Raw genomic sequence first — 25,489 nt, forward strand, 5'->3', positions numbered from 1 at the left:
GTCCAACATATTTGTCATTATGGAGGAACTTCTGCAAGCACCTAGTGGGGCTATGAGTCCAGTCTTGAATAAACTGATCATTCAGATATTCTGCAGGGTACATTTTGAAAGGAAGTGGAGTCATATTTCTAAGTCAAAAAAATACAAAGGTACTTCAAAAAGTTCTTGGTCTCATCAGAAAATGCTACAGGACAAATGCAGTCTGCTTTATCTTTAATACACTTGGTCCACCATTGTTCAAGCTTCTCTATCCCATTGTGGAAGAAGATCACATCTTGAGCCTCCAGATACTCCTCAACATGCATGACTTCATCATCACTCTGAAAATGGTGCCCACATAGGTGTGTATGTGTGTTTTATCTGAAAGAGTGTGTGTGTTTATCGGTTACATTGTAATGAAAGAACATTCGTCTTTTCATTTCCATACATCCATTTCCTTCTCTTCAGCAGACTACCTAAGCAAAGTCACTGAGCATCAAGTCTTCAAGCTCAACTCCAAAGTCCCTCCAGATGTTCTTAGGCTCACTCTGAGAGTGAGTCTAGCGAACCTGTAGATGAAACTTAGTTTGGCTTCTTACATTACTGTATGTATCTAAAGCTCCTGGCCATAGATGAGGGTTAAAATGTAGATCGCCTGGTAAATCAAAAGCTTCACCTCCTGCCTCATCTCACTTGTCATATTGATCCTATATAAGACATGCCTTCCTGTTGACACAGCAACAATCCACCTCACCGGTTTATCTTCACTTGTGAACAAGACCTTCACAGAGGGGAGCAACTCACATCCACTGAAATGTCCCATTTTGGCAGAGAACCACTGACTGACATTTGGTCAGTGTTGACTTTCATCCGACAGCATCCAATTCTACTGTAGGCCATCCCAGTGCATGAAGGTCAGCAAAGAGTAGATAAACAATGCTGAGGTCACCAACCCAGAAACTCTCCTTGATGTTTTACTGATGCAGTCAACATCACCATTTTGCAACTTGCTAAATGCATTAATTAACCACATTTCTTTATCATGTTAAGAGTTAGGTTTCTAGAAAGTTCACTCTGGTTATCATTATTTTTTTTCTTTCTGCAGTTTTAAATAAATTGGGTCTAAAAGGATTTTCTAGGAGGCAGGAGACCAGGAAGGTTGTTAATGTTAAAGTCTTACAAAACAGTGACATGTGTTTAAGAAGTCTTCAAGTAGTCTAATTGGCCTTTCTGCACATCACTGAAAAAAGATGTAGGTTTACAGTTCACATATCTGCTCACTACAACAGTCACACATTAATTAGACTTTAAACTATTCCTGGTCATTTTTGTAAAACATCTTCTCCACTTCTATGTCTAATAGATGTATTTCAAATGTGTAATATATAGGTAAGTTTAAAATATCATCAATTGTTCAGTCCACAGTCGTGCCAGGATATTAATTGGGGCCAGTTCAAACTGACAGAAATCGATCTTGGGAGGTACAACAAAGTTTAGATAATTAGTTTTCACAGTAATGATTCCTGTTCTAATTCATCACTGTGATGCCTACATTAATACCAGCAGTTTAAAAACATTACAAACAGTCACATTTACAGTCGTAATTTATGATGCAGTGGCAGTATATAACAGCTACTTAGCAGATCTGCTTTTATGCTATGAGATGAAATTATTATTTTTTTACACAATTACCAGTATATCAAACTAACGTACAGGATATCTGAAGGCATTACTGAATATAAAAGTTCAGAGAAGTATATTTTTGTGTAACAACTCATATTTGTCAGAAAAGCAGAGTATGTTAACACAGTCTTATGAGATTAACAGTGAGGCAAAACATGCAGCATGAAAACCAGCTTTACTGTGAAAACAGTGTGATTCATCTCATGGCCGTCATAAGGAATGCATAGAACAGAAAACAAAGAACACTGAAGTGAAGTCGTTCACTAACAGTGTTACTAGTGTTTTGATCCTGTGGTGGAAATACTGCAATGACTCTCGCTACATTAACCAATTAAACAAACACTTGTCTGAGTTGTCTATTATTCCACTGGAATGGGGAGAGAGTGAATATTAGTCCAGCACCCTTTTCTGTCCACCAGAGAAGAACAAGAATGACATCTTCTTTGAAACATGGCAGTGCTGTTGTTTCCCACAGTGAGGTGGATTTTAAAACTGGCAATGCATAGATACCAGAAGGAGAGGAAAAAGTCAGCTGATCACGGACTTAAATATACCTGCATCTTACCTCGGATCAGCAATGAGGTGATCATTCGCCATTCAGAGTTTCTAACATGTTTGGGCCTCTTTCTCCTCCCAGTCATTAAAAGTTAGAGTTAAACATCTAACCTCATGCCAGTTTTATTGGTACAGGAAGCAGAATTTAAAATCTGATAAAGTTTTTATGCTACAGCATTCAAAAAAACATTTCTTTGCTTCTGTTTCGTGCTGAAAAAATACTGTGCAAGATTTTCTCTTACAAATCAAGGACACTCAATTTCTTTGTACATAATGTTTCACCTTCCGTTGAAACCAGGAATAGTCACATGAAACTGTGACTACCTTTTTTTAGTAGCTGAATCTGTAGATGTCTGCCTCTTTAAATTCAGTTTCTCCCTCTTATCGCTCCATCTCCAAACAACTTTCTTGCTCTTCCTCTTTTCCCCATCTTTTTCCTCTTCTTTTCCCTCCCTCTCTTTTCCTTCCCTTACCTCTCCCCATGTAAGCTCCTCAACTACTCCTTCCCTCCCATGTCCTTTCATCTCATGTCCCCTCTGTTCCAGCCTCTTATCCTTTGCTGCTCCCATTGCTCTCTGAATTAGCATAGACAGCCGGAGGTGCGTGTATTCTTATATATTGATCCATCCATTTTTAATGGTCCCACGCTTCCGGGAGCAGGAACCATCTTATGCAGGTTCCGTTGGACCAATGACGCTGTCAGGGCTTGTTGCTACTCTGTGCTACTTAGAGCGAGAGCAGACGACCTTGGAAGTGCATTAAGAGTCCTCCCAGGGGACACCGACATGTCCATCAGTCCTAGTGCCACATGAAAAATCCACAGTCAGCCCCAGTTGTTCTTTACTGGACAAATTTTGAAGGTGAAATCCAACCAGGAAATAAAATTATTGGTTGATCAGAGTGCATACCATTCTGTATAGTAAGTATGCAGTTTCTTAATGGGAAGTGAAACTGTCGACTTTATTTTCGAATCTCTCTGGACTCATTGTGACTAAACTGTTAAAGAACATCCACGTCTTTTCAGAGACATGCTGCCACTCAGATCTGACACCAGACGTTCAGAGACTAATCAAAATTTCACAGCATGTTCACCCTAAGTGAGAGTACCCATTAAGAAGGGAACTTCACTATGCACCCCAGACCCAGAGATCACAGAGTGTCACTGGGGCATAAGTAGGGAGACAGACTGAATACCAGACATACTGTATGATTCATCCAGCACTCACTTGACTTTTTCCTTCCAGATCCATTACCATCTGCTCTGTGTGTATCTGTCTAGACTGCATTCCTCTAAGCCTCTTTTTTGTTTGTTTTCTCTGTTCTCTCTGCACACCAGCTAATTATTTCCATGTGATAAAGGCACTGTCACTAATGAAGGCCTGAGACACTTAATGGCCAATCAAAACACAGTCTGCCGAGATGGCAAGCTGCTAATTGCTCACGATTTAGGATGAAGATATAGGGAAGGGATTGCTGAGGTGGAGATGGAGATGAGGACCAGATGAACGACTGGAAAAACTGGGAGACTGAGTCTTAATACAGTACATGCTGAAGATTTAGCGTTATAAATACACGTTTTACATTTATACGTACATTTGATCCTGGAATGTGTGTTACTGTGAAGCATCTGGTCAAATGTGTTATTGCCACTGTGACGATATAGCAAGAGGAATGATATTTTTGTAAATACTTGATTTTTACAGTTTTATTTCTGATGTGTTGCTTTTGCATATTAACAGTACACAAAACTACAGGTAAAATATACATATACTACCACGAATATTTTCAAAATGTATTTCAATATGCATTCACACAAATGTGCACATACATACAAACATGAAAGGTCAACTTGATAAACACTTTTTTGAAGGTTGGCTTTAAATACAAACCCTTCTTTATTATTTGATTAAGTAGCTGGTTACAAAACAAGTAACATAAATGTTATTTTTGTATATATTGTGGGCAGCTAAGCTTGTGCACATGTACACAGAACAAAGAAAATGAAGTAATCTAGACAATTAAACAGAAACAGACTGTAGCTTTGTATTTAACCTCTAATATAAAAGAAAGAAAATATATGTACATATGAGAATATGCAAATTTGCACAAATGCAGCTGAATGTTTTATACACAAATAACATATTACCTTGCAGAGGTGTATAGACAGTATGCAAAAGTATGGACATTCTTACATACACAGACATGCAGAGTCACACAAAGTCTATCCACATGCACACATACACACACCAAAGACACAAACACACACAGTATGTTGCACACATGCCACATATCTTGAGGAGATATAATTCTCAGTCCACTGCAGGCAGCAGCCCTTTGGGTTTTCTCCCTCTCTGACAGCATGTCAGGTGGGCCTGTTCTCCAGCTGCTGCCTTGCTCTGAGTGAGAAACCAGCCTAATGAGATCACTGGCATCCAATTCGGTGAGGGTCAGCGCTCATTTCGAGCAATTCATTTTTAATTGGTCTCAAATCTAATCCATTTCATAATGTCAGCTCCGGTGCTCATCTTGTCCCGAGGCTGCTGAGTGACACTGAGTGATTCCCTTGATGTTGTTTTCTCTGTGTTATTAGCCTGAAGTGATTGAGGATGTCGCTGTGATTGTTGCTCGGTTGGTTGTTGTCGTGATGCAGTGATGGTACAGTAATCTTTTGCCCAACGCAGCATTGCTGCTGCCCTTCAATACTAATGATCATGTGTAATGAACCTGAAAGAATAAAGGTATTCCTCATGTCCATAGGTTCTCTGAAGAGCATCACAACAAACCTATCATTTCAAGGATGACATAAATTCTGTCACAGTTTCATTATCTTTGCTCATCATCTATTTAAAATAAGCCGTGTGCATCAGTGGGGAATAAAAATACTATATGAGTAATGTTCTTCATTTTCCGACAAACTGCTTTAATGGCAACCCAGAGCAAAGCCCTCGACCCCAGCTGTTGAAGGAGAGCTAATCGGTGCTGGGCAGCCCTTTGGTTCAAGATGTCGTTTTCTCAAAAGATCAAATATTAAAATGGTTTTCTACATACGGTATCTATCAGTCCACTGAAAGAGATTCTTTTCTGCTCTGTCTGGGTTTGGTTCCCTCTCTTCTTTCCTTTTATCTCTTCGCCTTTTATTTTCTTTCTCTTTTGGACCTTCCCTTTCCTCGTCTAACTTGTGCGACCAGCTGTGCCTCCTGGTTTGCCTCCATCAAGATGTCACTTCTAATTTGCTGTTTGTGCTGACTCCATCCCTGCTAGCAATCAGTGAAGAAGACATCCATTACTCCTAGCCGTGACAGGTCCCCTCAGACTCCCGCTGGACCTTAATGACACCTGACAGAACACAGGTTTACTACTTAGCAAACTGACCCCCCAGAGACAGCCGATGGGGCCCATTTGGCTAACACATCCTTGCATGGTTTACAAGGTCCAGACAGGGGAAGGTAACACATACGTCTTGTCTGTGCATGGCTTACTTGCTTCTCATACTGGCCCAGCAGGTTGCTTTCAGGTACTTTGTAGACAAAAGAGAGGGAAGTTTGCTGGGTTTAAACCTTCTCAGTTTCTCCCTCTAGTCTTGCTAGTATATGACTCAAAAAAAAGAAAATGTCTTCAAATCTCAAATTAAGACCCCACCAAGTAGGGGATGCAAAGATGTGTGTGATTTCACTGTCTATTATTGTCATACCTCTTTTATGGAAAATATCTTAGCTGTACCACCAGCAGATGACTGGCTGATTATAGAAATCATTAGAGTCACTGTGATTGCTCACTGCTTTGTGTGCAAGGCTGAAGGATGTTTCGCTGTGAAAGCACTGCTATTGTTGTGTCTGAGTATTCCGTCCATTAAAATGTTATTTTTCTGCCCATGTAAGGTGGAGGACACAAGACTTCTTAGTATTTTATATCCCCAATACAGCTGTTTTTATGTTTAAGTGCATAAAGTTAAGTCTCCAGCATATGTTGCTGTTGATAAAAAAATAAATAAATAAACGTGTGGTTCTATTACTTAGCTATTCTGTCAAATCTTGGTGCCATAAAATGCTGAGTACAGCACCTTGGTTAGATGATAACAGGCGTTGTGGTGGGGATCATAGCCTCTGCCTCTGAGTTTGGTTTCTGCTGTTAGATGTGAATGACCTCATTGATTTTTCTTCATCCATCCACTGGATTTAAATTTGAATCAGTTTACAGTTTTGGCACATTATCAATCATATTTTTTAGTTTTTTCGTTTGTTGTTATTGTTTTATTTTGGATTCAACAGAATGTTGTTGGTGTCTATGTGCAGCGAGCTACTGTGTGGGATGCAGCCAAAACATTCACATCGTAGCTCACAATGAAAACGGTATGTCAGCAGGGGGAGAGGAAGGTCTGACCATACAGTATTTGAGAATCGGCTGCACTCGTGAGGCCCTGCCAACCTTGTAAATAATGCTGTCAGAGTGTGTGTTGTGTTTGTGAGATGTTTCATTAAAGACGATGCTGTTCATTAAAGGATATGTCTTTCTCTCCTGTCTTTCTCTCTCTCCCCCACACCCCTCCAGTAGCATACATTGCCATCCATTAGTCATTTCAAGTAGAAAAGAAAGAAAAATATCTCAGATGTGATCAAACTTCATTGATATTAGTCGTTTTTTCTTCTCTCTTGCTTCCTGTTCGTGAGCTGTGTTCATTATCATATGCACCCATGCAGGTGTTGGTGTGCAGGGGAAACTCTCTGGGATCTTCCAGCTAACTTCCACTGAGCTGCTGACCTACTGAGTGGAGTTATAACTTTTATACTGCTGCTTGTCCACAGACGGTTGAGAACATACAGGAACACCTACGTTTTGGCAAGGACAGAGGCAAACAATGTTGGATCTGAAGCAACTACTTTAAAATACCCGAGGCAATAAACTATTGAGGCGATGAGTGTCCTTACTCCTTCATTAGGTGCAAAGTTTTAGCTCCGTGATTTACTATTTACTGTTCATCTCTTTTTGATTTCATTTTTAAAGTGTCCCCTAAATTAAGTCAACAGGGCTGAATGACAACTTTATGAACACTTTTCTTCCGTCATTGAAAGCATGATTTGAGCTACAGGATTCCAATGCTTAGTGACAGAAGATTGACAGTATAATTATTAGTATTACAGGGTCTACATCTGAAGTAGTACTACATCCAGGGCAATATGAAAACATTTACTGGCAGTGTAAGGGAAAAACAAATACAAAAATAAAAATAAAATATATGTCGTTGGTCAAAGAAAATTCATAATACACTACCTGCTGAATGCCAAACAGTGAACATACATAGTTTGCAAGTAGCTGGTGAAGACAGTGGACCAAACACAGAGCTAAAAGTATTCACATTTGTTTCACATCAGCTGGGCATATAAATCAACAGCTGTTTGCTAATAAGTTTTCTGTTTTCTGTTTTAGCTGGATGATATGTCAAACTCATGTTCACAACTTGATTTTCTGATGCCCTCGTGGTCAAATTTTTTTTTTTTTTTAAATCGGGATAAAAGAACACATTATGGAAATTTGCTTTCTTCCACACAGTTAGCAGTTCAGGGATGTTACTGGTCATGGCCAAGAAATTATCTGATACATAAACCGTCATAAAAAAGGAGGAAAAAAGAAATATTGGTTCAAAATTAAAAAAATAACTTTTAGAAATAAACAGCTGACAATTATTGGCAATACAAGTTAGAGTTTAAATTATTCAGTTTAGTTGAATTTTATTTAATATCATTTTCAAATTGTCAGAATAGCATGACGTATCTTTCTCCATCAGTTATTTGTCTCCAGAAAAGATAAGACTAAAAACACAAGTTACATTGTGACAAATGACAGAGGAACACATGGTGCTTTATGTGTCACAAGGAGTACAAAGTGAATCTGCGTACGTTATATTCATGTTGTGTTAAATCTACTACCGACGCAAACACTTGGGCGTCTGGTAGGCTCTATCTTGTATGACTTTGTCTTTCTAATCTCTGCATTGATTAAAGCCAGTATGTATCCGGCATCATCTCTGGCACACCTGCATGTGTATGTGCATGTGTCCACACAAATAGAAGAGACTTACCTTTGTCCTTGATGAGGACTTAAGGTTTTGCCAGAATGGAGGGAGATGGAGGAGGAGGAGCAGGAGGAGGAGAGCAATGGCAGTAAAAACATGGCTGAGCACCTGCCCACAAAAGACGGCTGCCAGCTCATAAAGTGACTCTACAGCTCGCTGCTGCCTCATAAATCCTTCTGTCTCCGCTGCAGGCTCTACAGCGACAGGCTCCCTGTTTACAAAGATGTACGCTGAAAGTTTGACTCATATTTCCAGAATTGGCTCCCCTGAATTTGCTTTGTAAAGGATTAACAGTGTAAAAGTGTCTTAAAACACAAAATGCAGATCTTGCAACTCTGATTTGACATGCTCACAGTAACAGAGCTCCGGCATAACATGTATGATTTGCTAAATCTCTTTCACAATCCACCAGAGCAAGAACAAGTCACTGTACTGAATTAATGACTGAGATAGCCAGAATGGTCGACTCTCACATGATTTGCACATAACTGTCCCCACACACTGCTTACCCAACCCAACCAGTTCACTGGCATGTAAAATTCGTGAACTAAAGTGCCTTCAAATGGTTGTTGGCAATGAAAATTAATGGCAGCTTGCGACAGTAAAGCCACATTACACCGTAAAAAGTCCATTTTGGATTCACATTACCTTCAGGGCTCAGTTTTTATGTAATTTTATGTTTGGGTCTGTGTCCTGGTCAGAATCTAAGCAGCTATTATGACATTGCACTGGTTGCAACAGAAAGTTAGAATAAAACAGCATCACGTTTCATTCTCCTTTGTGGCTTGTTTCAGGACAAGCTGTCAAACAGAATATTTTTATGAGGAAGAACAACAGACCAACCAGCAGAGTTACACGTTCCAAAACACTAATCTTATTGTTCTGTCCCAAATGCTACACAGAAAGGGAAGATTTTAGTTACAGCAAACTGTATGAGACTAATATTTCTTGGCCTAGACCTGTAGAATTTTGATAAGCTTTTTCATTATTTCCCTGTAATAGGGTGTCAGATGAATGAGGTTGGATTATACACTGAGACTGAGAAAGCTGGGACACATAGCATAAAAGTTGCTTTTAATCTGCCCATCTAACACAACCTACACAAAACAATGGAAGAACGTTTTGAACAAAAACAAAAAGGACACCTTGACATTAAAAAGCAATACCATTTTTATCATTGCTAATAGATCAAGTAATGTGTTTATAATGCAAACCAGCATCACAAAAACAAAATCCTCACAGATCCATTTGCTACTTGCATTAAAAGGTGAATGATTAAAATAATTTTGGAAATGTATAATTTAATTTTTGCATGTTTATATTATACTGTAAGAAATTCCACTTTGTAAACTGTATGCTCAAAATATGTGCAAATATTGTCTACAATCCTGCCTGTAAAGAGGGATTTGTCAATGTGATTTGTTTTTTTGAGATTTTTAAGGGCTCAATAAAGTCTGCAAGGATGACTCCTTACAAGTGAAAAACAGAGTCTTTTTTAAGTTTTTCTGATCTGGAGAATCTCATTTATGAACAAACCAGTTGCAATATGTTGCTTTTTTAAGCCTGTTTATCTGATGTAGGATATATACATTCACAAAATGTTGTATGTCACCAAGCAATCAGTGAGTACACCGTGTGTTTATTTAGAATTAACTGTTGCTTCTTTGCCTGCCTTTGCTTGTAGATACTTTAAAATATACTGGATAAATGGGAAATTTGTACACCTTGGTGTAAAAGCAATTTTACTGCAACTTGTGATACACTCCAATATAACTCCACCCAGCCATTAGATATGACACTGAGTTATCACATATTTGCACACAGCACACTGCATAAGGCTGGTTTGGCACTACTAGATTTAGGAAAGAAGGAACAGAGATGTATTTCATACCAGATAACAAAGCTGTGACTTTATACAGCACTGATCACCTATCCTAGATTAGCACTGCCTCAGGCATGATAAATGTGCTACTTTTACAGTTCCTTGTAAAACCACTGTTTGCCGATGTCTTGATCATCAGGTGGCACAGGCAGCTGTGAGTGGATGAGCTGAACGGGAGCCAGGAAAATAACATTCACACATTAATGGTTCCTATGGGGAAAATGGCCTGTGACAGCAGTGGTGGTGGAGAATACAGAATACAGAACACAGCAGCACAAATCCAGTCTAAGACAGTGAGTATTCGCAGCAAAGAAATGTTTTCTTAGAAAGACTGCAGGTGGACATTTTTGTAAGCTTCTTTACAGATTACTTGTGGGCTGTGTTGAATGTGTTATTTCCTAATTTGAGATCAAATAACCTGGTAGGTGTCTTAAAATGTATGCTCACAAGCAATTTAATTCGTTCATGTCGTGTAACAGAAGCAGCATATGTGCAGAATCCAGACATAAAGATCATATATAATGTGTCTACGATTAGAAACTGAGTTGAGAGTTATCTGTGAACTTTCTATACACACACAAGGAGCACATATCCCCTATTCAACCTGGATGACATTAGTGTGTTACAACACTCAGACAAGAAAATGAAACATTTTTGAAAATTTTATGGAGCCTTTTCCTCAAGTACCATTTACTGCAGGTAGTGACCTCGTAGTTTTGACTCCTAGCTGCACCTCAGGGATCCAGCAGTGTCCAAATGTTCTAAGTAGTGGTGCCAGCTCTTGTAGAGACTGAAGGGATTGTCCATGTCTGAGTTGAGTTGGAGATGTAAAATTTAGGTTTAAGGACTTTATGGGCAGCTTCAGATGACCATAAGAGACAAACTGAGTTCCATTATGTCATAATATAACTATTTGAGACACATCTTTTTAAAATCAGCGACAATCTACATCATCATCCAAGATGACACAGTCTGTCATATTTGTTAGCTAATGCTCTGTGCGACACAGTAAAATCTTTAAGAACAAAGATGATCGAGTTGACAAGACATTTTCTAAGGAAAACCTGACCATAGCTTCATCATATCTACTTCAATACATAAACAGTGTACATTTCCGATCTTAAACACAAGCAAATAATTATCTTCTTACCTTCCTGCATGTAACAAAAACATACACTAATTAATCAGCCACAACATTAAATCTACAGACATTGTCGTGGACTAAACACACTGCCCCACCATGGCAACAGAAATCTGGAACAGTTCGAGAGAACAATGAGCCCAATGCGCTGACCCGACTTTCAAACTCCTCAGATCCCAGTCCAAATGAACATTCACGGGATGCATCAGAATGAGGCCAATCCTCAGAGACCTCACCCTGCAAGCCACAGAGCCCCTGGATCAACTGCCAACATCCCTGTGCCAGACACCACAGGACACCCTCAAAGGTCTTGCACCCATTGCCCAATATGTCAGATCTGTTTGGCAGTACAAGATTGACCGAGACTCTTCTGCTTGTACTTTTACATGTCAATGAGCACGCATTTTTACAACTTCTGTCACTTGTTTGTTGATGTCCCAGGTGTAAATGTGTTTTCCCAGGACAGAAAAATCCCCCTTGGGAGATCATGAGGTGAGTAGGAAGTTGTCCCATGGCTTCAGACGGTCAAAAACTATCTGTAGAGGTCTTTCAATGTCAGAATCCAGAAATAGAAGTGAGAGCAAAAGTATTACCAAGAAAAGCCTCTTATGTTGTTTCCGTTGACCTCTTCTGCCTATGACTTTGCTGTCTGATGTTTGTGTGACCTGATAAGACACCAGATGTGGTCCATGTGATGACCCTTTATGGTGGCTGGGGTTCGTTGTATTTCAGTCTGTTGAGATACAGCAGTGGTGCAGGGTAACTGACAGTCTTAATTATATAGTACCAATCTAGTTTCACAAAACACTAAGAGTAGCACTTTGACAAACATCTGTAATTTTCTTGGCTAAACTGTGGTGTGAGATTATTGTTTTCTTGATCTTTAAGTGCTAATGAAGGGTAAACCATATGGACTTTTCTCCATTTAGCTCACTGATACATCTTTAGTGTGAGCTGTTCCAAGACATTCTGTAATCACTCATAATCAGACATTACAATAAAAAAGGCTCAAGGCCATAGATTTAAACTGCCCTAGGGCTGAAGAGTTAATCAATTAGATGCAAAATTAATCTGCAATAATTTTGTTATTTACTGGACTGAATTTTCAAGCCAAAACATCAAACATTACTTGTATCCAGCTTCTGAAATGTGATTTTTTTAAAAATATGCATTTCCTCTATATATACATATATCTTTGGTGTTTAGTCTGACTGGTCAGAGAAAATATGCAAAGTGAAGAAACCAACATGGGCTCCCAAGAATCATAACAGGAATTTTGAATTATTTAATAACTTTTAATCTCAGCATTGGCGAGAGAGAGGAAGATATGTCCTTTCCTAGATTGAGGAAGATTGATGAGTATCCAGTTGCATGTTGTGGGATTCAGGCCCAGACCGTGTGGCTTGGCAGCCAGCTCAGGATGAGAGCAAATAATGCCAAGCTGAGGTGTGTGTACAAGTGGTCAGTTTTAATCTAGGCACTTTAGAGATGACTTCTTAGGCACAGGAACAGTAGGGGTGGAAAGGGGAAGATTTGAGACATGTTGTGAGAGCACATAGAGAAAAGGGAGACTAAAATAAGTCTGTAAATACAGTAGTAAACTGGTCAGCACTGGCCTGAAGTACACACCCCTGCACTTGTCTGTGAGTTGATGCTGTGGACAACTTGTCTCACCTCATGTGTCAGCAGTGGAAGTGGCTGGAAGCCCTCAGGCAGTGATACATTCCTTTCGAGCCAAACATGGTAAAGTCAAATCAAACCTGGCAAAGAAACTGTTGAGTTCATCAGCCAGGCTGGCATTGCTGGTGGGTGTGAGGTGTAGCTTTGTAGCTTTCCTTTTTATAGTCTATAATGCTGTCTATTGTAGAGTTGTTACTGAAGCTTTTCAAGTTGGCTGCAGCTATGCTGTAAGCTACAGTATCACCAGCTTCAAAGGTAGTGTCCCGTGTTCGCAGCAGCTGTTTAACCTGATGGTTCATCCATGATGTTTGGCTTGAGAAAACACAGGATATTTTGTCAAAAGAGGAGGTGTACTCTACTGGGTGTACAGTGAGGGGATATATTTCACTGGCTGTTCCACAGTGGCTGTGATTACTCAGTAAAATGTTAAAAATCATTCATGTAAGAATTGTGTTTGTTGAAAAAGTGCAGGGAGCTTGTACTAGTTGTCCAGATATATGATACACTGTGTGCACACAGTTTCTCCTCATTTCTTTGCATTCCAAGAACCACAACAGTCGCACTAATGTGAAATACAGCACGTTGAAATAAAGTGGAAGTAGCCATAAGCGTTAGTCCTCAGTATTCAATGTGGCGAACTCGAAGTTTGTCTTGTTTTGTTGGTGATGACCTTGTGTTTGTGAGAAGGACACTGAGGAGAGGCTGCTTGAGAAAGCACGGAATATTTTGTCAAAAGAGGAGGCGTGTGCATGTTTGGCTTCGCCTTGAACCTTGCTGAAAGGCCAACCATGGAACCCTACTTCTCCCCGAAACACGAGTAAAAGACTTATTATAGAAAGTAACTGTCAATGAAAAAATACTGAGATGACGAAAACTGCAAAACTGTGAAAACATGACACTGCATCTGGTCAACATGCATGACAAAATCATGACAGAATCCAGACTCCTGCAGTCTGAAAACAGCAACTGTTGAGTTAAAATTTCTTTTATAGATTCTTTTCACATTATGTGAAAAACACTCTTCAAAATGTCTCTCAGTTCCCCTAATAAGACTGACCTTCTAAAATGTACAGTCCTATTAGCATTCCTCCTTGAAATCAATTATGTATAGTGAGCTGAAGTGCTTGAACAGACACTTCTGTCCATTTTTTAACAACACTTGAGGACACATCACAGACTGAGGGTCAAAATATCAAAGCACTGCTTGAAGCTATATTTTCTCTTTTTTTCCCCAGTGACCCCACAGTCAATTGTCACTCGATGGCCTAAGAGTCCATCCTAATTTAATGAAAACAGCAAGACAAATCCTTTATGTAGCATAATCTCCAACTGACACGAAAGGTAGATCTCCCTTGACACTTATCCCTAAGTTTCATTTTACTTATAATCATCTCTCTCAATTGTTAAAAGGCCAAAACAGTTTTGGAGATTGAGTGGGGCCAGTGAACTTAAACAGCTTCAGGAAATGTAGCAGAACATTGAGGTGGCAGTTTGTTTTGCTCTTGAAAGTCCTCTTGAAAACCCTCAGCTGATCCCCTGTGCTGATTGAGCAACAGACTTGTAGAGTGAGCTGTGTTCTATTTTTCTCCAGGCAATTCAGTTTCTTACACTCTGATTTTAAAACGAATCGGTTTACAGATTACAACATCATCAGCAGGGCTCTGTAGTGCATGAATAAAAGTGAATAATCAGTATGGTCATTGTTAAGCTTGAATCATACAAGCTTACGACAACACATTTCGGTATTTTTGAAACTGCTACAGTTCACTTGCAAAAAAATGTACAGCTTTGTATGTATGAGGTAAGTTTTGTTGGCAAAAGTCACCTGGTGAGTCACTGTGACACGGTGTCAGATATACTGTACTTCATGCATTAGAATTCCTTTTACTTTGTGGCACCTTGTAAGATTGCGGCCTGCAGAGTTCCTTATCTGTAGGTATGATGTGAGCTGTTAGACTGTATGATTGTGAAGTTACATACTATGTCCAGTTATGTAAACTCAAATGCATCTTTTCTAGTCTCATTCTGTCACACTGCTTGACTCTGAAGTTCCAGGAGATTTTGAAATGCAAACATTTCAATATCACACAACTTCATTCCTTTATCTTACAAACCTTTATCTATGTTTATGCAACACACCATAGAGGACTGTGTGCTCTGCAAAAGAAACTTGAATTCAGTGTTTCCTGGCCAGTGATGTAACTAAAGCCCTATTTTAATGAATGCTCTCTCGAAAGCACAACCAGCACATTTCACAATATTTTTAATGCATGAGATGTTGTTATACATTTAACTCTAATTGTACTCAATTCGGCCTTTTATAGTCCAATTAAAAATTCTGTCCCTACAGGCTTTAAAAATTTGCACAGGAGAGGATATTACTCTCAGAGAGCATATTGCCAAATTTAAGGAATCACACTATTATTTATTTAAGAATGAAAAAGCTAAATGCAAGATAATATTTGAAATATTTATAAGTTTTAGACTTCTGTACACGGTGTTTTATGTATTTTAAAGCTTGCGGTGATAAAAATATGTTTGCACAGTCACATTATGCAAAGTCATTTTGCGATGGAAGGCTGGTTTACACAAGATGAACCATTTGAGGCTTACGGTTAAATTATTCACACAAGTGTTGGGGTAATGCCCTCAGTGCTTAACTGAACAGTAACCAATAAAAATACACATGACATGTATATTGTATTATAATATGCCTGGAAAATCCCAAACAGTGGACATAGGCGAGTCTAAGGTGAATAAATTTTAGTCAAACCAAGTTCTTTCCATCAGACAAAACAGGGCCCAGTACAAGTGGCAGCAAATTCATGTCATGCCAGCAAGTGCTCCAAAACAACAGAAAGGTCTCTAGTAGCTGTAGCAATAATGACACAAGTGGAGGAGAAAATCAGGTAATGGTAATATAGAGCAACAAAATCAATATAGGGTGTAGGTGAGGGTGGATTGTTAGGTCAATGAAACACCACAAAAAATATTTCCAATTGGCTGCCAACATTAAAAAATTAAAATAAAATTTAAAAAAAAACCCATATTTGACCCTTGTTTTTGCCTAACGAAAAACGTGTAAATTGTTGTCACCAGGACAAAGCACAGTGTGAACATTCCCCAAATTTTATCAAAGTCCTCATAATAAACTTTGGTTTGCTCTGGTAGTAATACCAAAGCACAACAACTCAGTCTACTTTTAGTCCTGCGTTCAAAATCTTATTTAAAAGTAAAAGCACATCAAAATAAACTTAAAGTGCCAAAAGCAAAAGCAAGCATCTATTATGAAGAATAACTAGTTTCAAAATATATTATACTGGATCATAATTATTGTCGCACTATTTATTACTATAGCTCCAGCTAATATTGATTTATACTTTGATAACTTCAGCTACTTTCAGAGTATTGAATAATCAGCTACAAGGAAATGTAGTGGACAGTGTTATAATGCTGAGTGTTAATTTCAACTTCTAAAAAGGAATTCTCTGTCTGTACCAGCCTTGAAACCTTTACCTGTAATTCCGTAGCAAGAGCGGTGGCTCTGAGTTGTATTGTTGTTAATATATTCTCAACATCTCATATTCTCTCTTAATTAAGCCCATAAAGGTAACCCCACAATTGAAAGGCTATTTACTTATGCTTCTGAACTACAAACATTGTGTCTCATTAAAAAAGCTCAAAACCCCCCTAAAAGGCGGCAGGAAGGTTACCCTGTGAATATTATATTTAAGTAGGAGAAATTTTGTCACCTTTAAGTCTTTTCTTCCCTGCCATTTGATTAGCGCTAAGATGGCTTTGCTTGCAAATCACTGATGAATAAAACATTTGTTTGTAGGTCCCAAACAGCGCTGTTGTGAATGTTAATCAGGATGACAATGTCACATTTTGAGGAAAATTCATAATCATTTCTGAGTCCTTACACCACAGCCTATATAATATGTATAATATTGAGTTTGAATTATTTCATGTATAATATACATACGCTTTAGGCAACTGTTGTTCTTACAGTCAAAGTAAGTTGAAGTCAGGACTGTCATTGACATAATATAGCTAATTAAAAATATATTTACAAATATATTAAAAAAGCATATACTCTTGTGTGATGCATCACAATTTCTGCCTATTCTACTAAAATACGGCCAAAAATGTGCTATAATCAGTCCAAAAAGGAGATGGGTGATATCGCTTCCCTTCCAAACCAAAATCCCCATTCACACACACATCCACATCCACTCCCTTCCTTCCTTCTTCCCCTCTAGTGTCTCTCTTTTCCTCTCTCCCCAGTTGGGATTATTTACCACTACATCCAGCAGACTGGAGCTCCACAGCTTCTCTGCCCCGGGAACGCCTGCAGCCATGCAGCAATCAAAGTGAAACGTCATCCTCTACCACCTGCACCCATGGGAGCTGGGGAACGGAGAGGAAAAGGGGGGCAGAAGAGGAGAGGAGGGGGAGAGGACAGTAAGGGTGAGGAATACAGACAGGGGGACAGAAAAAGGAAAGAGGAAGACGAGAGTCTGAAACCTCAGGGATTGGGAGAGTGAAAAGGAGAAAGCAGAGGAAAAAGCGAGAGAGAAACACTGGCAGCAAATGCTTCGTCCCCACATGGGCTGGTCTGAGACCCACAGTGATGCAAGAAGGAAAGGAAACATGGGGAGAGAACAGATGGAGACCGAGGGAAACGCAAAAGAGGATTAGAGAATGGGAGACAGATAGCAGGATGTAGGATGGTAAAACTGAGGATCAGATGACGATGAGATCAACTGTTGACAGCATACCTGATTGAGACACAGTGGGAATGAAAAAAATGATTGAGGAGAAACAAAAAAAGACAAAAATAGAGAGAGGAAAGAGTGAAAGTGAGATGAAGCAGGGAACACAGAAGTCGTATAACTTCACCTAAAAAACCCTGCAGGCCGAGATAGAAAAGAACGGAAAAGAGAGAGAGTAAAAGGAGGGGAACAGGAAAATAGTGAGGTCTAAAGAAAGACAAAGAACAAGCTCGGAGAGTTGGAGGCATTAAAATTAAAAAGGTGGAGGTGGGGGTTCGACAGCTTGAAAGAAAGAAGATTAATGGAGGCACAATTGAGGAAAAACTGATTTGAAGGTAAAGAGAGAGTCTCAACAGAGGAATTCAGGGACACAGACAAGTCAGAGGGATCAGGAACAGGAATAAATATATACCAGCAGACCAGTAGAGAGAGTGTGGTATATTCAGTGAGCATAAAGAAAGAGAAGGCCATAGAAAGCACAAGAAATACTTGCTTCTGTAAAACTGATAACATGCATGTGCTAAGTTTACTTTTCTAAAGATAAAATATGTTTGCCCCAACCCAAATCAGTGCAAAGATTAGAACCAGATCAAACTTTGGCATGAGAATACATTAGCATTGTTAAAATGCTAGATTTATTTCTAACCACATTGTGCTGCCGGGAATGAAAGACAAGCGTTTTCATTTATTTCAACATTTCTTATCCATTTGCCCTCCTTGACATCTTACATTATCATGTAGCCTGTAACTGAATCTATTATATACATAATGACATTGATTCCATGGTCCTTTGCATTTACATTGACCTCTATTAAACATGCATTGTGATGGATATAAATATACCAGAATTAAAACACGGCCGGTGACTCAGAAACGTGCAGTGACATTGTGAGTGTTAGATTACAGTCTTAGAGAGGCTTTTTTTTTTTTTAATGTATAGCCATTTCACCAATACCTTGATAAGAATGAGTATTTTCAGAGTAACCAGAGAATTGGCTGGTTGTTTTAATCAGCAGTTTTGAAAAAGTCATCTCTCAGTGATTGGTATTTTGCAACAGAAATTTCTCTAGGATAGGAACCTCAGCAAACTATTCCATTATAAACTCCAAAACAAAAGTCAATAGCATAATTCATAGGTTTAAGGAGTAATAGATAAACACATCACCGGTCACTCTAAGCTGGAGGAATACAAAGCCATTTGCACCACAAAATGACACACCGCACCCTTACCTTCCGCCAAAATTCAAAATGAAACGTAAGAAGCAAAGTCATGAAAACAAGATGGATGAGCTCATCACGCCACACAACACATAACTGAAGAGAAAACAATTTAGGATTTTTCTAAAGCTGCTACTGTTGAAACAGTGAGGAATAAGAGAGTCTGTATACCTGCCCTTGATATGCAGGTTTCTCCTCAGAAAGGCTGGACTATTGTAGGTTACACAGTAAATACACAAATTAGTTGGACAACAGCAAACAGATGCTTATTAGGAGACAATCCTACCATAAGAAAAGACCTGCTTGTGTGCACATGATTTTTATTTATTTAATGTCCAACACAAGCAGAAACTCTTTCCTTTATTTTAGCTTTACACGTCTGTCTGGATCCATCTGTAATTTAGAACAGTCAAACTCTTTGAAGCGGGGTCTCAAATGAAGTGAAGCCATGATGTACCGCCTCGAGCGCAAGCTTTTCCCCTAATAGCTGCCAATGCAGAAAGCTCAGTCGATCCCCAATTATACCATGATAAAGTTAGTTTCTCTTAATAGTCCATTAACGTAATTATCACACGCAGTAATTGCCTTTCAAAATAATGGGCACCAAAATGGCCCAGTAGCTGAATTTTGATAAGCTCAACACCTAAATTAGACCCATGATGTTTTACCTGAGTGATAAAAATGCATCAGGGAGTGATTAAACCACAGGAAAAACAGTTTCTGAGATCATTAAATGCTCAAACGGCACAGTTTCTCCTTTGAAACCCCATGAACAAGCCCAGGAAACAGACAGATCTGTAAACTAAAATTTGAGCAAATAATGGGGGAAGTGAGAGGGCTGCGGTCGCTGTGGCAAACAAATGAGAAGTTAAAGAAAGTCACAAAGGAGAGAGGAGTATGATTAGAGAAGGAAGCGGCGACTTTAAAATGAGACTCAACTACAAAAGAAAACAGGAAAACGACATAACAGAAACAAACACAGAAAGTGATAAAAACAACAAAGCAGTGCATCAGACAGAGAGGGAAAGAGAAGGTGTGATGAAGGAAGGTGTGCCTGGATGCCTGCTGGGCCTCCTCTGAAGTGACAGCCCGATAAACACCTGAGACTCAGACGATGATGATGGGCGTCAAGGAGCGAAATGCAGCCCGGCTTTTGCTCGCTTCCTCTCGTCTGGTGATAATGGTAATAAACAGCAGCATAAATGAGCTTGCCACCTGTGTGTGTGTCTGGATGCGTATGTTTGCAGCATAAATGAGCCACTCTCTTTGGTTTGACAGGGCTTTATGGATGGTGTGCGCATCGAGAGGAGAAAAAAAAGGCAGATCCATTTGGGCCGTATATTAGAGGAGTGCAAGGGTGGCCAGCACTTCATCCGCTCCCCTCTCCCACCGTCTTAAACCTCCTCCTTCATTCACTTTTTACTTTCTAAACCCACTAAGTTTCCGTCTGCACGCTTGTCAGGACAGGCTTTTCTCTGTAGTTTCTCTCTGGTGTCATCTTTATTATCACTTCAGTTTAAATAAAAGTGTCTCCCTCGTCATTTTGTCTTTATCTTCATCCTCAGAAGGGACTGTCAAAAACAGAATGAGCCTAAATCACAAGTGGTGAGATATTTATATTTAAAAAATGGTTATTATTGATTATTACTGAAAAGCTGCTTCTACAGCAGAAAAGAATAGACAGCCAGACATCTAGTCTTCAGTTTAGCATTGGGAAGTCAAGATAATTAATAAATTTGACTTCAATTTCTGTCATCTGCTGTGGATGAAAGCGTGACAAGCTCTTAACAGTGTTTGAGTTTGATTAAGTCTTAGGCAATGTTAACAGAGACAGACAGCATAACAAGTGGCTGTATCAGCTGTTAGCCATGTGCATGTTTGGCGAACACGACTGCGCGGCTTTTGCAAGTCATGTGTGCGTTGCCTAAAAGCCATTTCTTTGTGCAGTGTTTGTTATAGCTGTGCTTGTCTGTGGATGCACATTCTGATCCAGCAAAACGAGGGAGAATATGTGGCGTTACTGCAAACGGAAATATGCTGTCAGATAAATTAGGCAACAACTTCAATGAAGAGCTGCTCAGTTATGAGTAAAGTACAGTACTTAACAAGTTTAGTTTTTTCTTGTTAAAACACAGATTAGACTTGGAGCTTTATCCCTTTGGGCCCTGTTATGTGGAGGGGATGGGCCTGTAATTGGCCAGCAATGCACTGTAGCTGAGCTTTACCGCCATCATACTGAATCTGGTCTTGGATCAGCAAAATTTTTGGATTAGCCTGCTAGCAAAGAAGTGGTTGACCTTAATTATTAATAATGAGCTGCATACTAATGCCCCAGAAATTATGTAATTCCTGACAGGGTTCCCAACAGTGACTGCTTTAATGCATCCCACTTTAGCATTATATTCAGTCACCGCAGCTCATTGTAAATTGATTGTGTTGTTGGTAAAAAGTAGGGTGAGAAAGAGGAGGGTGAGTCTGAAAGCAAAACTCTCAATTTACCAACTGACCTATTCAACCCTAACCCGTGGTCATGATCTCTATGTAGAGACTGAAAGGAAGAAATACAAGAGTTTGAAATTAGCCCTTCTTGCAGTGTCGGGGCTCACCTTCTGGGGCAGGGAGGGGAGCTCCATGTGGAGAAAACAGATCTTTCACACCAAAAGAAGCCTGTTGAAATGATTCAAGTATCTCATCAGGATGCCACCTGGATACTTCCCTGTGGAGGTATTCTGAGCACATGTAACCAGGAGGAGAACCTGGGGCAGTAAATATCCCACCTGGCATGGGAAGAAGTCAAGATCTCCCACAGGAGAAGCTGTAGGTCATGGATGAAAGAAACAACGTCCATTACCTGGACCCAGTAAATCTTTGTAGTGAGTCAGCAGCTCCTTCAGACATAACAATTACCATTACAATGGTAAATCAACATATATACATATACGGTATATATAAAGTCCTGTGTGTGTGTACTTCTATTACTACAGATCCATTTTCCATGTTGGAACAAACAAAGGTTTCCCCTAATGTAAATTATTAAGCTTTGTGCAAACCTTGCTTCAGGGTAATAGTGAGGTCAGATTCAGGTTAAAGTTAGGGTGCAGTAGAGTATAGTAAAGGTGGAAATAAATGTCAGTTAAAGTAATGTCCTCTGAAACAATGGAAACACGACTGTCTGTGTGTAGGCAACAACATCCCGCTGGATCCACATCTCTGAACCAGCAAGGGGAGATCAATGGGATCAAAGATTCACTGCTTTTCTGTCTGCACCACACTGTTACTGGGAACCCTGAATCCAAGGGTAACACACACACACACACACACACACACACACACACACACACACACATGCATCTATATACTGTAACCACAAACCACACAACTCCCATCGAATGACTGCATATCAAACAGCACCTGTCCAAGTGGGAGTAAGACTAGTGAAGCAAATACAGTGAAACCAGAAATAATCATATTTTGTGCACCTCTGTAGCATGTTTGCACATTTGTATTAGTTCACACAAGACAGTGCTTGTGCTTCATACATGTGTATATGTTTATATGAGCAAGGAGTTGAGGGTGATCAGTCTCTGTGTCAGTAGGTACGTTAGCAAAAACAGATCTAACACCTTTGAAAAGTGTTTCGTGTAGCAGGAGCAATTAAAGGAGAAAAGAAGACAGAGGAGGAAAGTCACCCGTCTAATGAAAACAGCCTCTGTTTTATCACTTCAGTGGGGAGGCAAGCAGAGAGGATGGCATGCAGTATTAATGATGGGGAGCAGAACAACTTTAGCAGAACTCCTCTTGATAATACTTTATACGTGTTAGTTTTTTAATTGCTGTTGTTCTTTTCTGACTGATTCAGTTAATGTGGTTAACAGATGATTTGAAAAAAGTTGATGCCCAGTTATAAATGGGATGACTTTGTTTAACCCCACTAATGGAAACGAATCAGAGAAACAAACAAACAAAAAAAAAGACAGCAGCATACTTCATTGATTACAGAGCACATTTATGTTCATGTAATTAAACACTGGCCATCAAGAAAATGTTAAGAGTATTTAACTTTACTGTCATTAAACCATACATTTAGGTTTTTACAGAGTCTAGCCAAAAATAGTCAAAATAAAATACTGTGCCACTTTGAGGTTAAAAAAAAAATAGCACTATTCTTCTTAACTGAGTCAAAAGGCAGCACACAGATAAGGAAAAGGCACACAATAAAAAATAAAACTGATGTACCATTTGTGTATTTTCTTTACCAGTGTTACTACAGCGTTGACATAACAAGTGTTGTTATGATCCTGATGGGTTCTATCATTTCAGCTGCGGTGACCAGTCATTAAACTGAGCAGGTGTTCCTTTTTGGCAAAAACATTTCACACACCTGAGTATCCTCACTGCGAGATCCCCTGTAAGCCCCCCTTCTCTCTTCCTGTTTCCACCTCAGATGCATTTAATGGTGCGAAGCAGATTTGATGAAGGCAGACCTCGATCAGCCAAGTATAATGAGCTAATTAGAAACCCCCTCATTTACAGATTTAAATTTTTTTCTCACAGTGTTTCTGTAGAACCTGCATTAATGTTTTCCAATATCCTGTTTTAATGTGAAATGCATTACTTTAGTTTGAACTTCGGCTTTTGATTCATAGTGAAAATTATAGACAGCTACTGAAACTGAAAAGTACCCAAGCATTATTAGTACCCAATTATTCTACTTTAATGTTATGATTACCATTGTGGTTTTTTTGCACACTAGCAAGAGCTTCCCTGCCCCAGAAGATTAAGTTTTGACACATTTTTATTTAACTTAGTCATCATAAGATTTGTCTTGAAAATTACAATGTGTCATTCTGATTAAACTGTCTTCTTAATACAGAGGATCAAATAAATGTACTACACAATGCAGCTGACATGATGAACAAACAGAGTTTAGCTACTCAATCCATGTTTTTGTTCAACTGTAATGAGCAGAGATGAAGCTGTGTTGTTCTGGACGCTTCTGTTGTGTGCTGAGAGGTTTACTGTGGGGATATCAGTCAAATACGAGCAGTTATAGCTCATTCAAATGCTAAAAGCAAACCAGTCAGCCAACCAACCATTTAGTCAGTCAATCAATCCATCACCCCGGCAGTCAGTCGACCAAACAGTGTTTGACAAATTGAATGTTTCTCTCTGCCCATTATCCATTCATCGCATTCAAGAATAATCAAGTCTGCTCAACCTTACTTCTCCCACTGTCTCTCTTTAAGGCCGTGCTAAAGGCAAAGCGAAACCATTGATGTGATTCCTTTTGTCATCCAGATAACTTAACAATTTGCAACCAGGGTTCATTCACAGTGTATGCACACAAGTCGCGTTTTAGCTAAATGAGGCATCAGTAAATTAGAAGGCAATCTGAAAGCGACGAAAGGGTAAGTCTTCCTCTCCCCTCCCTTTGCCACTGTGTTGTTCTTCCTTTTCAGTGATATCCCCCATTCCTCTGATCTGTTACATTTGCTGACTGTGCAAAACAGTGGAGATTAAGGTGGGCAAAGGATTCCCTCTACACTGCCTGATCTATGATTGTCTAATGTGCTGAGAGGCTAGGTTTTACCTTGCAAGGCCTTTTAACACTGTCGAGCAACTGAGTTTTTGAGAAAACTGAGCGCTAAACAAATGTAAAATTAAAAACTATTATTAAAACTACTATTAAAACTATTATGAGGTTAATTTTGTTTTTGATTGAAAATATTGTAGATGGAAGTTCTTATACATACCTACAAACAGTATCAGTCACACTGGTGTCACTGTTGTACTTTGAAATTGCTTCAATAAATGAACTGTGTAGGTCAGCAACTGAATGCACTCTCTGCATCTGTGTCCTGAGGTCACTAATTGTCTCAGTCAAGGCCTCCTTGTTCTCCATGAGTCTGCTCAAGTCCTTGTCCTTATGGTTGTCCATATCACAGTCTGCATCATAAGTTTTCACTAAACTTATATTTTAGCATAACTAAATTCAACATTGTAGATATTTGCCTCAATCAAAACCCAGGGGGGCAACAGTATTTCACTTAACAAGCAGCTAGCTTATAGTTTTAATACCAAAAACAACACTTATTGACTGAATGGGTGCATTTATACGGCCTGTGTGTAAAACTGGCATATCCACTTGTTTGTGTGCAACATTGTACAATAATCAGTCAGACTGATAAAGATATGATGCATAGTTAATATTGTTTAGGAAAGAATGTAATGTAATGTAATATAGTAACTACAGAGGCCTAAACAATGTTTTTGTACAACTTCAAAAAGCCTACAGTATAATAAATCAATAACATTATCTTGTGACATTAGATGTCCCAAAAGATTTGTTTCAGAGGAATATTCTCCAACACTTTAAGTTATTTTTTTTTTTTTTTTTAAACTTTTTTGCCTTTATTATATAGGACAGTGGAGAGAGACAGGAAACATGGGTAGAAGAACATGCAGTAAATGGCCATGGGCTGGATTCCAACCCATAACCACATCAG

Source organism: Amphiprion ocellaris, chromosome 1 (assembly GCF_022539595.1).
Source record: "Amphiprion ocellaris isolate individual 3 ecotype Okinawa chromosome 1, ASM2253959v1, whole genome shotgun sequence".
NCBI classification, from domain to species: Eukaryota; Metazoa; Chordata; class Actinopteri; family Pomacentridae; genus Amphiprion; species Amphiprion ocellaris.